Below are 18,299 nucleotides of genomic sequence, written 5' to 3' on the forward strand. Positions count from 1 at the left end.
GGGGTTAAGGGGCAACTACATTGAATGTAAGGGCCAGCAGGCTGGAAGAAATTACACCGTACATCGTTTGAAGTTACACTGCAACAGGGTGTACCTGTCCGCGAAATATGTCACGCTGTACTTAAGAAAATGAAAGGGACCGTAGGCATTGGTAAGTTCTCGCTCTGGAGTGAGTGATGCATCAAACTGACTGCAAAAATCCACGAGCGGACTGCAAACATCTCGTCTGTAACGCAGGTCACCTTTGAATAAAATGAATGCACGGCAATAGGCCGCTGATTGCTGCATTTAAACGCCTTAAGGTCTACTCTGCGTATGTCAACCCAACTCTCTCTGCGCTGTGCAGATAGGCGGGTGAATATGAAACGAACAAGAAGATTGGCGCAGTCTACGCGCACACAAGTTTAAGTCTAGTGCATGTTACACAATTATGTTTCAATCAAATTTTCTCTCGCAGTCTCATTAACGCCACTGGCAAAGCTCACAACGACCATAAGCCAAGTGCAACATCTATCATCTCCTTAGCCTTTCGAATTATATAAATTCTCCAGTTTTGCCACATATGTTCTCGGGAGCCTCTAAAGGTTGCCTAACATTTTTTCTTATATTTTTCAGCATGTTTTACTTGCTTAAGCATCTTATGACATAGTATGGCCGGCTGTGGTGGCTGATCGGCCAGGTAATACTAAACTTTTTGTTGCAAATGTCTTGAAATATAGTTGTTGGCATGCAAAGTATGCATCGTCTACACACCTAGCATACTCAGGAATTTATGACAAGCGCATTTTTCAACACAAAGTTTTTCACCGCAATGTTTTTATTGGTTATAAGATTTCACTATAACGATCAATACATCCGCAGACTTCCCCTCGGCAGGCTTGAATGTTTTTTCTATTATCGTTTTCGGTATCGTCACAAAATTTCCTCATTTGTTCCTATGGCAGTATTAACTACTCAATGCGAGCGATGGAGAAACAGGAAAACATTTTGCTACTTATCGGAAGAATAGACAATATTTTCCAATATTTCCATAACAATGGCTTAAAAATTTACGCAGTTGGTTCACAATGAAAATGTCCAAAGATGACGGACATAGCGGATACAGCAAAATCATGTGATGGCGCTCCCAATAATCATTTAAGAATTTTTATTTAGAACAAAACATTAGAATTTCTTGTGCTGTACTTACAAAACTCATTGTAGCACTTCTTAAATTGTCTTACGTCGTGACCATCGCGTTTCCTTTAGTCGGTTCTTATGGTTTTAATTGAAATAAAAACTTTTATACCTCCAAATAACGACAACAATATGAATAACGATAAAAAATTTACCATTCCATAAAAAATTCAACTTAAATCTCCAGAAGTGACTTATATTTGTAAACAGTTTTTCCAGTTCCAACTCCTCCCTGTGTTTTCTCTTTATATATGAGAGGAGCAAATTTTTCCATGCTGCCAAAACAAAATTCAAGAAATAAAGAAAAACGCATAGAATACAGATGCGTTTGCCATTTGTGTAAATGTTTCCTTTGGCGGCGCTGAAGTCTTTTACTTTTTCCTGAAAAGAGCGAAACTTTTGTAATGAATTTGCTGTTTACAGATGCACTCAGGTCATGAATGGCAGTTTATCAGTGTCGCCGACAGGGAAACTCTGTAACCGCTCTATCTTTTTAATACTCGCCTATGAGGCAGAAACGTAGATGCTAACGATAAGGCTTAAGCTTAAATTATGAGCACCGTAGCCAGCGATGCGAGCTGAAATATAGGTGCAAGGTTAAAAGACTGGCAGATAGCAGATTAGGTCATGGAATATGCGCTAACTGAGGATATTCTAGTGTCAATCAAAAAGAAAAAAATCCACATGGGCAGGACGTGTATACAATACAAGATAACCGATGGCCATTAAGTGTTACGGACTGGATTCGAGAATAAGGCAAGCGTTGCAGCGGACGGCAGTAACTATGTTGACCAAATGAGATTGGGAAGTTCGCGGGGGTAGGGTGGCCGCTGCTGGCGAAGGATAGGGCTGCTTGAACATATATTGGAGATGCTTTATGCCTGAGTGGGCGTAGCTAGTCTGCAGATGATTATGACCCAATCAGCACAGGTAATTGGACCAACATTGGAGCCGTATTGGCAAGGCCGGCTCTGCAAAGGACCAGGATGGGACCATCTTGTTGCAATATTGGGCCGATTACCTGTGCTGCTTGGGGCCATTTCTTGCATCTATTAGGCATTTCTATTGTCTGACACTGTTCTTAAACAAGCCAGCAGCAGGTGAAGAGGGCGTTGAATAAGGCACCCAAATTAACACCGGCGTCATATATACTGGCAGCGTTATTTTTTCGCTCTACATACGGGTTCCAAATCACAAGCCCTTTTTCTGAAGGAACACCCCATAGAAAATCTAAACGGCAGCCCTGTTTCCCTCACTTTTTCTGGTGCCCCACCCAATATGAGCACTACTGCTTTACCTCAAGGACCGTAACAAAGAAAAGAAGAAAGACAACTCAAATTACATTGCTGCTACAGCAGCTTTACATTTCTGCACGGCATTCCCGATTGCCTGCTTTCTCTTTCACATCACTTCATGCCGTCATTGGATGCTACCCTGATGGTCCTACCTAATAAGTCGAGAGAGGCTACGTGACATTAGACGTAATTGCAACCTAATAATCATAGCAGGTGGCAACCAGGCCACCAGATTGTGAGCAAACTGCCCACCACGGCAATCAAGGAATAATTGCTCGGGAGAGGTGATGTTTCATTATGACGCCATCACAACATACCGAGCGGGTCGTGAGAAACCTACTTTCTGGTCAGGAAGTTGCAGAATTGAAATCAAGAATCAGAAAAAAAAACTTGTTATATCCGAATGTCGGCAGGCACTGCCATAGATTAGCGGCTACCTGCTACTGAGGCTAGCAATCCGAACAATGCAGTTAGTGGACAGAAAATTACAAAAGAAACTGACGCACGCACATACAGAAGTGGCAACAAAAGCTGCTACAATTGTGCAGTTTATTACTGCCGTATGATTGTCTACAGGTGACCTAAACGTCCCCATATGTTTTTTTTTCAACTACACGCAGAGCGTTAGCAAAGGGATAGCTTTTTTGCGTTGATACCCCTACGCTGGGACAACCTGGCTAGCTTTCAGGCGACTCACCAGAGTGGCAAAGATTCCCCGGCGATAGGCACAGGCTTGCTCGCTGCGATAATGATGATAGCGGCTTTTAGAGTGCGAGTGATGGCACCACCAGGTTCTCTCAGATTGAAATTAGGAAGCCAGAGCCTAAATCACTTGCGGCCACTGCTCCCGACGCCAAAGACTGTTCTTTATAATTCTGAGCAGTATTGCTTATAGCTGCTCGCATGGACAGGTAGTGGCAACACACGACAAGTACACCCCCGAGTACAAAAGTCGCTACTAGTGGCAGATTTCTACCCGTTTCTTGCTTCCTTTCCTATGCATTGTGAAGCCAACACCGTTTTATTACCAATAGAGACCGGGGCAGCAAAACTTGAAAATGGCCTGTGTTTACACCTCAGAAAAAGAATACACTATTTCTGGAAAGTTATAAACTGCGCACAGCGCGGCTCAGCTGTGTAGTGGCTGAATATGGTGAACTTATTTGGTAGTCCTAATGATTATTGTGGCCTTCCAAGAGATGTCGTTTTTCGTATCTGGGTGGGTCCATATTCCGCAACCGTTTTCTTAGTTAAATGCGAGACCACGGTCGCTATAGCAGCATCTAAAGATGAGCGTCGAGATGCGATGATCGCAATGTTGCGCAATGTTCTATATTTTTTTGGAAATTAGGATATATATATATATATATATATATATATATATATATATATATATATATATATATATATATATATATATATATATTATTTTACATGTACTACCGACCTCATGCAAGGTCTTGGGAAGGAGTGGGTGGCAATGATCATACAGAATATATACATCTGACAAGAAATCGCACTTCAAGATAACAGATGGTCTCCAGCGCCAAAATCCGCATGGTTCTTTATACAAAGTTCGATTGCAACCGCGAAAAAAAATGTGTCAAGGGAGTAAAAGGTGAATACGGGGCACAAGAACAGGCTCAGAGCAGATTAGAATACTTTCGGTAAATACAATGAAATATCGGTAAATACAATGAAATATTTTCTACAACAAAACCCGCACGAGACAGGAATGTTAAGATAAATAGATAATCACGTCATAAAAATCTTATGTGATTGAGCAAAAAACCCACTACCGAACAAGCACAAATAATTTATTCATGGCCTTTTTATTATACATGCTAAATTACTGCTTTTTTCTTCAACCGCATTTCCTACCTACGCAACTGTGTATTTATTCAGGCCACAAAAACTATTCTGAACACCAGCGCTCATTTTCTTGCCCGACTAGAACGAACACCAGCTCACTTTTCGATTTGCTGCCGGGAATTGTGGGAGCAGAAGCATAATCTGTAAAAGCAGCACCCCTATTTCTCGCTTCGAGGAGCCAACAGCTGCATGATATGGCTGAGCAAATAGCCGGATAAAAGTACGGTGTGAGCGCAAATTACATCCTGCGAGCATGCATCAAAAGGCTCCGTAGGGAAAGTGTGGCGTATCAGTTGTATCGAGGGCGAGTGGTCATGGTTTGCCTCCTCACGGAAAGACCAGTGAGGTCTCCAAGAACGTGAAGTAGATTTTTTTATGCCTCAATAGGGCGTCAAGAGCCCTTTGCGTTTTCGCGTATAGCCTTGAGCATGCTTGCCATTTTTCACTTTAATTTTCTTTCATATCAGTGCGCTACGATTGCATTCAAAATCTATAGCTCTTGAAAGAAGCTATCAACCTGTGTCGATAAGTTTCGGTTAGTTTGCCATGTCTGCGACGCAAAAGGTAATAATACTACTAACTACAACTCTTAAGTAATTCCGTGCAAGCAAAGTTTCATAAATAGTTATTGTCTTTGAGAGAAATTAAATGTCCCATGATGAGCCTTGCAAAAATATTCCGAGTTTCATGCTGCGAAACTTTTGGAGTTCAGAGAGAAAGATGATAGTAACAAAAAAATAACGATAAAATGAATACGAAGGCCAACATATATCATCACTTCACAAACACAAAAATTTATTTCCGTTTCACTGGCAATTCAAAATTCTCATCTAATAGTCTTGAGAATAAATTTAATCCGAAATCCTGCTGGGTCAATTTTCCTGAAGAAGTCTTTTTTTTGGTATACAGATTTTTGTTCTACATGCGTTGCTCTTGGCACGTGAGTCGACATCTTTTGAGTAACAGACACGTTTTTAGTAAACTGTTTTTTTATATTAGCAAGGAGCCTAAGAGGCTAAAAGAATGTCGCAGTAAACATCTGCAGTCTCGACTTTGTAGCTGTGCTTTCGTTGTTTTTGTTGGACTGCTTGAGGAGTTCGATTTCAACAGTACCATGGGGGAAAAAAAATTACAAAGAGCTAAATCTTGGGAGCTATGTTTGCTTCTTCGTCCCCGTGCCACTTTATCCGATGTCGCTATTGGTGACGTCACCATCAATCTGTGTTCACACTCACTGTATTATGCCATCATCAACCTTCATTCGCTCTTTCCCTTTCATCCCCTTCCCCTTTCCCCAATGTGGAGTAGCAGGCCAGGGTCATGTTACGACCGGTCGACCTCTCCTCCTTTTCTCTTATTAAAATTCCTTTCTCTCTCTCTCTCAGGAAGGAGGAAAGTAACTGCTATTTTACTTTTCTTTCCCCTAAAATTTTACGTTTTGCTGATTGTTTATTGTTTTAGCCTTCGTCATATTACACTTAGAGGGTGGGGATGCGTAACTTTTATTTTTGTTTTTGAAGCGAAACGCTTCACTACGCCAGCTCTTCGAGCCATCAGCGGGGCCGGAAGTTTGACGAATGTAGATAGAGGTCAAACAAGGCTATGACGCGTGTCTCACTTATCTCGGTGGACACCCGAACCGCGCCCGTAAGTGAAGAAAAGTGAAATAAAGTTGGTTTTAATAAAAGAAAATGACGCCTTTCTCACATTGCGCCATTTTCTTTCCCCAAAAACCAATTTCTTTATTAATTTGGCTCTTTGAAATTATCTGCAGGGTTTGCGCGTCGTTTGGAAACGGATTTGGTTCGATATATCCGCATACAAGGAGCAATAATACAGTTGTAAATATCACCGAAGCTATATTAAAGATATAGTGTCTTGTGTGAGCGCTTTTAATGTAGTTTCGAAGAAAGCAAGGTGTTTAACACAAAAAAATGCCTAGGACTGCGTGAGTGTAAGTATGGCTATCAATGGAAACCGTCAGTCGCTCGACCAAAAACGTAGCCAGGGTGATGCAGCTTTTCGCTTTCGACCAGGTTAACCAGAGCTAAACCACCAGCAATTTTTTTTTGTTGCCCAGTTCGTTAGGTGTTACCTTGTACAAAATAAGATTTTCATTTTAGTGCCTAGTTCACTGTTTTTTTTTTACCGTATCGAAACGACTCTAGAAATCCGTGCAAAGGTTATGTGATGAAGATAAACCATGTTTCTGATTAACCCTGGTGAGCTGAATTTTGTGTACAACACATTGCGGGACTCGAGCCATAAATCTGGGAAGAAAAGATAATTGCTAATTGCTAAATGATAATTGCTTTCCGCACCAACTTTCAGCGCATATGCGCTACGTGCACCTAAATTTTAGTCATATCAATTGCGCAGAACGAATTCTCGTACCTACACCTAGGGTACCCGTGGGAGACACTCCTCAAGGCGTCCCACTCGATTCGGCAAAAGGGGCTGGGAGAGAACTTCAATCGCACGCGATTCCTCGGGCCAGATTGCCCACTTAGACGACGTAAGCAGATTTCGAGGCAACCAGAAAATCACATTGATGCTGAGAAAGCCTGTGGACGGGCAACGAGACAAGAACTTAGATCCCACTTGAAGATAAGTGAAGTTAAACAGTCAGTACGTTTACGTCCGTAATTTAGTGACATTCGCTGCTTTCCCCATAGAATTTGATGAGCGCAGGGTAGCAAGAGACATAAAAAAGAGACGTCATTGAGCCATTGCATGAGACGAGAGTGCAACTTTGGCTTCCCTCCATCGGCGTCAAGAAGGAGTCGCACTTGCGTGCAGAAGAACACGCAGGCAAGGCACTAATGCGATTTGGCTACGGGTGGGCAACACTCGGCCGACTGGTTCATTCTGCGAGCTGCAAGCAACCTCGTTCAGCCAATGCCCGCAAGTGGCACTTAAGTAGCCGTTGCGGATCAAGCTTTTCTTTATGATACTAATGACGCCTCGCTTGCTCGCTCAGAATTGATCGTAGAAAACCTTGTGGTCACACCTTAAAGTTGTGTGCTGTAGATAGCGACCTGCATTCTGTTTTTTTTTTGGTCTACTGATGTTCTCTTCCGTTCACACTGGCTGATTTAGTTAGAAGTAATAAGTAACTCCCACGTTTTAGACACTTTAGGCATTGACAAGCAATTACTTCAGAGAACTGTTGCTGAAATTTGATTGTTTCGCGCATTGTAATGCCTAAACTTTAGCTAGTAATGTTTAATAAAGTGTACAGTTTTAGTCGTGTTGGTTGTCAAGACTTCGGTGCCACTGAATGTGTTTTTTAGAGAGAGACAAAACACTTGAACGATGCTTTCTTACGGTTAAAGGGTTTTACGAGGCTCAGGTATCCTAATGAAACAGTTGTTTAATGTTTTCTTCCGCGTTCTGATCACTTCCACTAAGTTCCACTGGCCGTGCAGCAATTTATTCTTGCGACAGATTACTTGTCAGCAAGCTAAGGTCTCGTATAGCAAAGAGTCACGTAAGGGCGTGCCCGATGGAACGAGATGGGTTTCGATAAGGCGTTGCTTTGGAATAAGGAGGGAGCTACGCCGGCTATGCGCATGTGTTTGTGAGGGTCCTTGTTCAGCAGTGTTGAACGGAGAACAAAGGATGAGAACAGTATATCTCCTTCGATATCCAAACTGAGCGAATGGAAAACACGTGAAATTCGGCAGAAACTAGCGTCAAAGGAAACTGGAAACAAATCAACAACAGCGTGACAACAGCTACCATAGCGACCGGACAACAGCGTGACCATCTTCCTCAGAGGCCGTATGAATGTCCACTCAGAGCATAAAGGGATTAGTGTCTAATGACACATCTCAGGGATAAATGAACAAAATGAAAGTAAAGTACAGCAGGTTTGGGGAAATGTTTTGGACCGTGAGACAAAAGTAAAGGAAAAAGTTTTTCTTAGCAAAATGATGCGCGAATAAAGAACGATGCAGAAAGGTGGAAACTGGGACGCACTATGGGTATGAAAATGCGTTAGGGTTAGGAAAGTCATATACTCAATATATTGCTAAAGGTGCCAAGGGACCATAACAATACTAGTTTAACAAAGATCAAAACATGGAGCGCTTCGAAGAATCCCAATATATAAGGTAGGAAAACAACGGGACAGATCTACCAAATTAAAAAAATAACGATGAGGAATATCTTGGAATGGCGCACAATTTTGGTGAGAAAACCAAGCCAGGGCAAGTGGTCCTTATTCCAACGTTTCGTAATACTAAATTACACGTTCGCAGGGATCTCCAAACAAGCAAACGTACACCTTCGGTAAAGCAGCTAACAGAGACGTAGCATTATGCACTGAAAAATGTAGAAGATTGAAGAATCAGTACTAACGCATGGAAGCAAGTCAGTAACTTGTAGTCAGGAAAGAGCAACGATCCGTCTCTCTATATGAGATGTATGTGTCCTCGTCTATCCTGTTGAATAGTAGGAGGAGCATACTAGTTTTGATCGTTAACAATATTTAAATTATAACATTCATGTTTATCTCAGTCTTGCACTACCTCAATCCAACTCGCTATTTTAGGTGCGTATTTACAATTGTTTCAAACTAACACACTTCACTGATAATTAGCAGCTTTTGGTTGAGTTTGAATTACAATACGCCTATCAGTCTTTCTCTCTATCTTAATTTTGTGTCCAGCGCACGTTACTTTTGTGTCCAGCGCACGTTAATTTTGTGTCCAGCGCACGGGCGCTTTAGCGTTTTGCCGCGGCGGCTGCTTTTTTATGGAGGCAAAACGCTAAGGCGCCCGTGTGCTGTGGGATGTCAGTGCACGTTAAAGATCCCCAGATGGTCGAAATTATTCCGGAGCCCTCCACTACTGCACCTCTTTCTTCCTTTCTTCTTTCACTCCCTCCTTTATCCCTTCCCCCACGGCGCGGTTCAGGTGTCCAACGATATATGAGACAGATACTGCGCCATTTCCTTTCTCCCAAAACCAATTATTATTATTATTGTCCAGCGCAGTTTGCTGAGGGCTCCCCAACTTTATAAGAAGGAATAATAGTGCAATGAGACGTAGATCATCACATATCTTTTAATCATGACACTGGTATGTGGTTAGAGTGAACCTGAAAAGAAGCCCATGTCCTGTACTGGGAACAGTTCAGAAAATACCATCAGCTGGAACGTTAACTTTTTTGCGGAATGTTAGTGTTCGTTGCAGAAAGCTAAATGTGCACAAAAGCTCAAGACCAAGCGTAACGTTCGTCTAAGCATGAGGACAAAAGTATGCACTAAACATTTCAACAATACCGGTCACTCCTAACCCATGAGTACGCGAATGAGCTGTCGTGATTTTACAAACACATTTGCTGCATTTCTGTTAATGTGCAGGAAACGAGGTGCGCTACAGTTCTGGTCTTTCGTAAAATGAATGGGCACAAGCAGTGGTGAAGATGCCGAAGAAAGCAGAGAATAAAAAAATAACTCCTTCAGTCTCTCTGAAACTCGACTAGAAGATGCGAGAGCAGTACTCGCTCCTCTGTTCAGTAAAATGAAGACATATAGATTGCATCCTTGGCAGCAAAGTCTGGCTCACTCATATGGCTCATGACGATACGGACGCCACTTCATCCCCGCAAAAGTCATTCTTGGGCTCTGGTTTTAGAAAAAAAAATACTTAAGAAATCAAAACGGCGCAATACAGTAACCGCAACCTGCCGGAACTACCGCATACTTCCCTGAAAACCCCGAATTGTCATGGGCCATATCTTCGCTCTGGATCTTGGAAACCCTCGACATTGGTGCCCTCACTTGTGCTTTGAGTCTGAAGTGAACGTTTTTTTTTTCTTGTTCTTCTAATCTTTGCGTGCCGTGCCACCTTCTGCTAAACCCTAAAGCTCGGCTTTTTTTCGGCTGCTCTCAGGAACTGCTCTTCAATGACTTTCTCATCTATCCTATTTTACCTGTCTTTAAATGAATTGATATGGCTTAAGGTGTGGAAGTTTTTAATGTGTGTTTATTATACAGTTTATTCTTGATCCGGAAAAAAAGCAAAGAAGCGAAGTTTCTTTCGATGAAAAAAAAACAGTATCGCCGTGCATTTTGCGCAACCGCTTCTACAAACGTCTGTTTGGCTATAAACCGTGAGCAGAAAGCACACATAGATAATAGTATTTTTCTCCACTTGGTTGTATGTTTTTTTTTCTGACGTCAAGCTCGGCTTGTTGGCTACAACTCGCTCAAGCGAAGTGAGCAAAGGTTTCTCACTGAGACTGAACCCCATTCGGTTTTGAAGAGATGGGGCAACTTTGAAGCGAAGCACCGGCTCGCGACATGATTCCACCGAGTTCTTCGGAATGAAACGCGCCTCTTAGATTTGATGAAGTCGGCACTTGGCAGAACCAGCTGAAATGCTTTGAAGGCTCGCAATAATATAACCACATCAAAAACAAGAGATAAAACACCTGGAGCATTTGTAAAGAATCTTCTTTCCTTCAGCCGCTTCGACTTTCAGCAATTCAAATTTGAAAGCATCGCTTGCTTAACGGTGCGTTTTAATAACACGAATTATTTTTTTTGCTAATGGACTTTCATATTATTTTTTTTTCATAACTAATGAAAACACTCACTTAGCATCTTAATAGGTAAAGCGGAGCATCAAAATGATGCGTAGCTGGCGTCGAATTTCTGCGCACATTATATATCTTGCCGACTTGAATTTCTCCTCAGGAGCGTATGGCACCGAATTTTGACAACGGACGTTAAAGAATGACCAGGGAAAGAATTTTCTAAGACAACATTGAACTTTGATTCTGTCGCGCATTAAATTAGTATATCGTTTTTTTTCATCGCTGCAGTACATGCGGTCTTCAATTTTGTGCTGTTATACGCATTATTTCCTTGAACAGCACGCCATCACCTATTTAAGGACAAGCTGGTTATCGAGGTGTTCACCGCCATTGTCTTACCGGGCCATGAGGCATCGCAGGACGTTGTTAGAAAAATAATACAGCGAGCGCGCACTGTGACATGCGAGCCTTCGCCGCAAGCATTGCCGCTCTGTGCGCAAACATCTCGACGTAAATGAGAGCGCTTGCTTTCCGGTGGCTGAACGCAAATCCTAGGCTCTTCCTTAAGACGAACCGGGCGCTTCACGATGTTCGGGCATCCGCTACAGCCGTGGGAACAGACCGAAAAAGAGGGCGGGCAGTGGTAAGAAAAACACCGAGAGGCGACCGTGCCACTGTAGCAGCTGCTTGGTATTCCGGGCTCGATCACCCCGATGTCACGCACAATGGGTCTTGCAGTATTGGGTGCGCCGCTCCGGAAACCGCCGTAGGAGCGCAGGGAAATACTTTGTATAGCCGCGTATAAGAGTAGCGTAAGGGCGTGCCCGCTGGAACAGAATGGGTTTCGATAAGGCGTTGCTTTGGAATAAGGATAGAGCTACGCCCGCTATGGGTATGTGTCTGTGAGGGTCCTTGTTCAGCAGTGTTGAACGGAGAACGAAGGATGGGAAGAGAGAACCCGTGAAAGTGAATAGTGGGACCGAACAAATCTTTATACGGCCACAAGGGTTGTCGTACTAGCGAAACTGCGAGCAAACGCACCGGTGCAAACGAGTAGACAAACGCAGACAAAGTATAGTCTAGAATGGATGCAATATATGAGGCTATATACTGGAAGGAAGTGTCTGAAATACTAAGTCACCAGAGGTGCCGCAGTCCAACCACGATAACATCACCGGCCTAACTCTGAATGCGGGAATACGAAGCACACGTTCAGCCCACCATAATAACAGCCGGATGCTTCGAACGCGAATCTTAAGTTATTTTTATCTCTACCTCATTATTCCCATTCCCAATATTAACCGTCTTTCTGGCTACAAAATCTGGTTTCCTAAGCGGTTGCCTGCTTCTACAGTATGTTACACTGTGCACAACCACTGTTAACAGTTGTGCACCATGAAAGGTACCAGGAAGCAGCTTGGTTGACTCCTGCGATAATATTTCCAACATTGACAAGAACATAAGCAGCTGTACAGCATACACAACCAATTGAGAGTGTGCAGCTGTCTTCGGAAACTAATCGGTAAATATATACGCTAGCACAACTCAGCGTTGCAGCTATGTTATGTACTGTGCGCCGGATTACTAATGAATGTTCCAATGCACTGTCGGTAACCAACGTCTCCAGCACGAGTGAGAGGGAACAAATGTCTATAGTTGAGTTATTAGCTGTATGCTTACTTCTACACGCGCAAAGGTGAAGGTTAAAGTCACATGATGTAGTATGCGTTGCTGAAAAGCGTTGATCGCTGGCACATGTCACACTTCAAGCGTCCAGCACACTTTTTTTCTCGATAATACGTTGAGTACATATTTGCAATTTCTGTGAGAGCGCAAGACATAGCCTACATAAATCTGCTTTTGTCAACAGCGTGCTGACAAACTGTCAACAATCCGACAAATGCAGTTGTCGGTGGTTAATAGTGGTTATGAGGCCTGTAGTGAGGTCACATTAATGCCTTGCTGACTAAAAGTGAAATTATTTTTCAGAAAACTAATGCGAATGGCGATTTCATTCCGTGAAACATGCGGTAAAACAGCCCGGATTTCATCCTCCTAGATATGCGAGATGGAAAGCTTATCGGTTTTGAACTGAGAATAAAGTTGAGCGTTCCCGGCGCAGCCCGTTCTGTATACAATGTCAGAATCGTGGCAACAATCTGACAGATATGCAGGCGAAGCCTTATAAGCTTCTTATTGAGTGATTTAGCTCCCACTGAAAACAAAACTATATGATAAGCAGTTGCACCTGACAGATGCACTTTGCAAGCACCGAGTTCAGAAATACCACAAAGTTACCTTATTCTGTAAAATATGACACACTTTCGACCTAAAAAGCATGTCTTTTCGCAAACTCTCTGAGCTGTGTTGGGAATATATTTTGGGTTGGGAGGGGGCAGAGTCATTATTCGGGAGTAGTTTATCTGGCTGGGAGAGACAAGGGTGCCTTATTCGTCCTGTGAAATGAAGCGGAAAACTGTGATCACCCATGCTAATTAGGACAACGAACATCCGACAATTTATTGCAATAATGTGTATTTGTGGGGTGCATACAAATGAAAATTATGGCTCTAGATTGATTTCAGTATTTGTATGTGACTGATGCTCTGACATATGCTTTTTTTTGGTTTACAGAAGACGAAAAGTATGAAGCCAGCTGATGACTCCTTCATAATTTCTTGCTTCAATTATCATAGTTCCGATCGCCAGCTCCTTATCCTACTAGGAGCAGTAGATATGTGCAATTAACTTGTAATCAGTGAATTTAAATCTAAAATAACTACACTGATGCGGAAATACTTAATTTTTTTTCAGTAAATTAAATGTTGCTGAGAAGGAAGTGGTGAATTAATGTTGCCTAAATTGTAATTCGTGACATGCTAGACACAGGAAGAAAAGGAAAGTCATTCTTTTTACCGAAAGAAGACAAGCTATGTCCTCTTACCTAAAAAATCTTTTCGTTCGCTGGTACAATTTCTCGTCACACCTACTCGTATTTATCTATAACGTAGTACACTGCCATTGGGATGCTGAGGAGCCAGCCTTCAAGCTCGTCGCGACTCCCCACTGACGTTATCGGGGTAGATGACGCGCGATGAGATGTTTTGCCCTAATATGCTGCGAGGTACTGCGAAACGCGATTTTTTAAAATTATTTCTAAATTATATGGTCCAATCAAAGCTTTCAAATTTGAGTCGAATACCCACAAAGCCAACCTCTACAGATCTACAAATCATTTCAGGATCCCTTTCAAGGCAAGGTCATGCGAGTTTCGAGAAATTATACCACCCCGTCTTCGCATTACATTGATAATATTTCTCTAGAGTCTATAACATCATAAATATACCTTGGCGTTAACATCACTGATAACGTAAGCTGGTCTCCTCACATTGAACACGTAATCAACAATGCTGATCGCATGCTAGGTTACTTACGTCGCAATTTTTTCAACGTTCCTTCTTCGTTGAAACCTTTGATAGAACACTAATTCGCTATGAGCTGGAGTATGCAACTTCAGTCTGGTATCCTACTTATGACATTCATAATAATGCTCTTGAGATGATGCAAAATAACTCTACGCGTTTCATTCTCACTAATTACAACAGAACTGCAAGCATAACTACAATGAGATCTTGTCTTTCTATGCCATTTCTTTCACTTCTTCGCGAAGAGTCTTATATCGCTTTGTTTCACAAATTGTATCATCACTCCATAAAGCGCGGTCGCCTTATCCTGCAGTCATTTGATGTATCCCATCGTGCTAATCATCCTCATAAAATCGGTTTTGATTCTTGTCATACCAAATATATTTCTCATTCAATTTTGCCGCGTATCTAACGCGACTGGAATCACCTTCCCGCTGATATTGCCGACTTTAATAATAACGAGATGTTCCGAAAAGCCATAGCTAGCATTGTATACTCAGGTGTTATTTAAATTTGTCTCTCTGCTGTATTTCTCTATGTTATTCTAGTTTTTTTTCCACTCACCCCTGTAATGCCTCTTACACTGAGGGGTACAATAAACAAAATAAAATAAATAAGGAGAATGCGTATCTAAAAATAGATGTAATCAGGAAGCTTGTACAATAAAGAAAACGAAAGGGTCTAAATACTGCGGCGGAACCACGGACTGTGCCAAAGCAACCAGGAAACACCGGAATAGTAATGCTTCTGGCAGGCTGTCGACAACACAGTCGTTGTTTGGCAATGAGTTTAGATATTGCCAGTTGTTAAATCACAGTGTGCCCTCATTTATTTTACGTCGATTAGGAATGCTAGTATATATGCAGCCGCGCACTTGAATTTAACATACATATTGTATTGGCTGTTTCCAGAGGACAAATGTTGGGTCGAAGAAATAAAATTTTGCACAATGCCAACGCTTTAGAATTGTTGAGAATTCAAACTGAAAGATAGACTAATAAACTGACATAAAAAACTTCACAGCAGGTATAAATGTATTAATTATGTGAGTAATAAGAAGTATTGAGCCTCGATAATGGCCCATATTTTATTATACACATTGGCAACGAGCGTAAACAGGCACGAAAACTGAACAGCAAAAAAACAAACAAAAAATCACCCGTGAAACCTCTTTCGGCGTCGACAGGTGGTCGCTCACGTGTCCTGGAGTTGCACATGTCAGCGCTGGCACGGCCATTTAGGAATCGGTACAAACTTTAAAGCCTGTGACGCCTTGTCAACTTCTGAGAGAAAAAAAGTTATGTTACATTTCGATGGTTACCAGTGACTGAGAATTGGCTCGAGAGCCTACTCCCTTTGTATTTGCACTAAATAAGCAGTACTTGTGGTTCCAGCAAATAAATAATGGAACGACTAGTAGCTTTCTTTTCTTGCGGCGAGTCAATAGGATCATGAGGACGTAAATTTGAAGACGATCTCCTGGAAAAGGATGAAAAGTACAGTCTAGAAGATTTGAATGTTGTCACATTTGTTCCAGCTGAAAAAGGCCAACATTTTTTTCGATTCGTGACGGTCCTTTGGCATCCTTTGGCTATCTACACAAATGTGTTTGAAGCAGCTTTCTAGCAAAAATAAACTGTGTTAGTGTCGTTTAATCATAATATCTTAACCCTTATGTGATCACCTTCAAGTGCCGTTAGACTTTACACGTTTTCCGAACTCTTCACAAAGAGTGCTACCCTTACCGCCAAAAGAAACAACAATGGGTACGTTTGTTAGAGAAAAGCATTCTTTTGGTCAGTTCGCTGTTATATAGTTACGCCTTCTTAACCATACATAAATATTACTCTATTAACTGCGTTAAATCTACTTTTATTCGTTGTGTGCGAAGCGCTGGCAATTCGAAAGCACCACAATTCCACATCATGCAACAGCTTCCGTTTTCGCTCGAATAAAGTAGTAGAAAAGAATGAAAGAAGAAATCAAGGAGATCCTGAAGTCAAGGCCACCTCGTTTCCCCGGTGCACAGTAAATCAAAGAATAAAAATTGCATGTAATGCAAATTCTGGGTGTCATGTCCGGTGCACCCAAATCTCTGTGAGTCAAAATCATTGTTCTCTGGAATTCTCTCTCAAGCAAGGGCGTTGCCTTCAAACTTAGAAAAAAAAGAGATGGTATTTCAAAACGCAAACTCAAACCTACGGGAAACGTAACGGGGAAAACGAAAGAACAAGCATTCTAGACGTGAAAGCGTGGAATCTCTGCAAATGCACAAAGTATGCGCAGCATTCTGCGAGGTGACGGGAAGAGTGGAGACGGCATGAAAGGAAAAAAAAATTAATAAGAACCCAAAAGAAACCAGCGAGTGAAGAGCCTTCCAACGTTGAACGCTGCGAAAAGGCTGATAGCGAGCCGCAGCACACCTCGAACCGTTTTCAGCGGAAATTTAGTCAGCAGAAAGAGCAGAGGCGGTGGCCGCTATATACCGGGGTGGTCGTGGTTGGCGAAACCGGTGTGAAAAGAGCGGAGAAAAGAAGGGTTTTGAAACTGTGGAACGTAACACCCACGAGGCGTTGGCCTCGTCAGCGCGTGCAGCATACAGGGTGCGAAGAAAAATGAAAGAAGCTGCGAACGGTGCCTCGGAGGGCAACGTGCCCTCGTCTGGAGTTCGTGTTTGGAGGCGATAACTCCACCTGCGCGCCTCGGCACCTTTACCTCGCGTGCGCTGTAGCATAGTGGAGAGCGTTAAAAGCAGAAAGATCAGGCAAACAACAGTCATTTTTTTTTAAAGCGAAATTTATTGCCCCAAGGCATCAATGATGGGTGAAGGTGTGATGAATGATGTAGTAGAGAATAAATGAATGAAAAAAGGTTGGCTGATTTGATGAAGTCCAGTAGACAACGATGGTACGGTCCCTGCGTCCAGGCAATGTGTGAAGCAGGGTTGCTTGGTGAAAGACCTGCTACCATCAGGTGCCGGATCCTTGTAGGCTTGAGAGCTGGGCAGTCCCACAGTAAGTGATGAATGTCGGCCTCAATGTCCTCGTGTTTACATATCAGACACCCTGGCCGAGGAAACAATTCTCGGTACTGAGGCCACTTCCGAGTGATGGCAACCCCGACCCGGATCCTCCTAAGCGCAACCTCCCCTTTACGGGTAAGACCGCAGGGGGGGGGGGGGGGGTTACCACACACGGAGGGATGAGAGCACGTGTGCGGCGCCGTAGGAGTTCCTTTTTTGATGAAAGGAGGGTAAAATTGTCCAAATTAAGCAGCCGAGGCGGTGATGAGTTTGTATTCGCCAGACGGGCCGCTAAATCTGCCTGGCTTTGATAGGTCAGCAGATCCCGTGGGACCCACTCAATACGTACTGGCTGCGGAGAAAAAAAACACCAGACTTGTTTTTTATTACTCGCTTTCTACTTTCTTTTTCTCCTTGACTAATCAGGACTAAAATATTGCGTGTACTGCTGCATGCTAGTTCGTCCTGTGGGCCTTGAAAAATTTTGCGATCTTCGAAGGGCGCTTCCTCATGCTCACTGGTGCTGTTTTGAAAGGTTTTTAAAATAAAGATTTCCTACAGTTCACTAAAGTGGCAGTGTGGACATGTTGGTGATTCATAATGGAAATTTATAGCGCAAATAAAGACAAAGACGCAAGGAAGACACCTGCAACACACGAGCGCTGACTTGCAACAGTTTATCTCGAGCCTCGGACCAGTATTTATAACTGAAAAAAAGCGGAAATTATCACACATGCCCTGTAGGTGCCACTGCAGACTGCGCTTGCGATGAAAGCCACAGTTGATGAAGGCACACGAGGAACACATAGAAAGGAGCGCAATGTAAAAGAAATATAGTGAACTAAGGTGGCAGTCTGGGCATGTTGGTGATTCATGATGGAAATGTGTTCCGTGTGTCTTCCTTCTGTCCTCGTCTTTATTTGCGCTGTACATTTCCATCACAAATCACCAACATGCCCATAC

Source organism: Amblyomma americanum, chromosome 4, assembly GCF_052857255.1.
Source record: "Amblyomma americanum isolate KBUSLIRL-KWMA chromosome 4, ASM5285725v1, whole genome shotgun sequence".
NCBI lineage: Eukaryota > Metazoa > Arthropoda > Arachnida > Ixodida > Ixodidae > Amblyomma > Amblyomma americanum.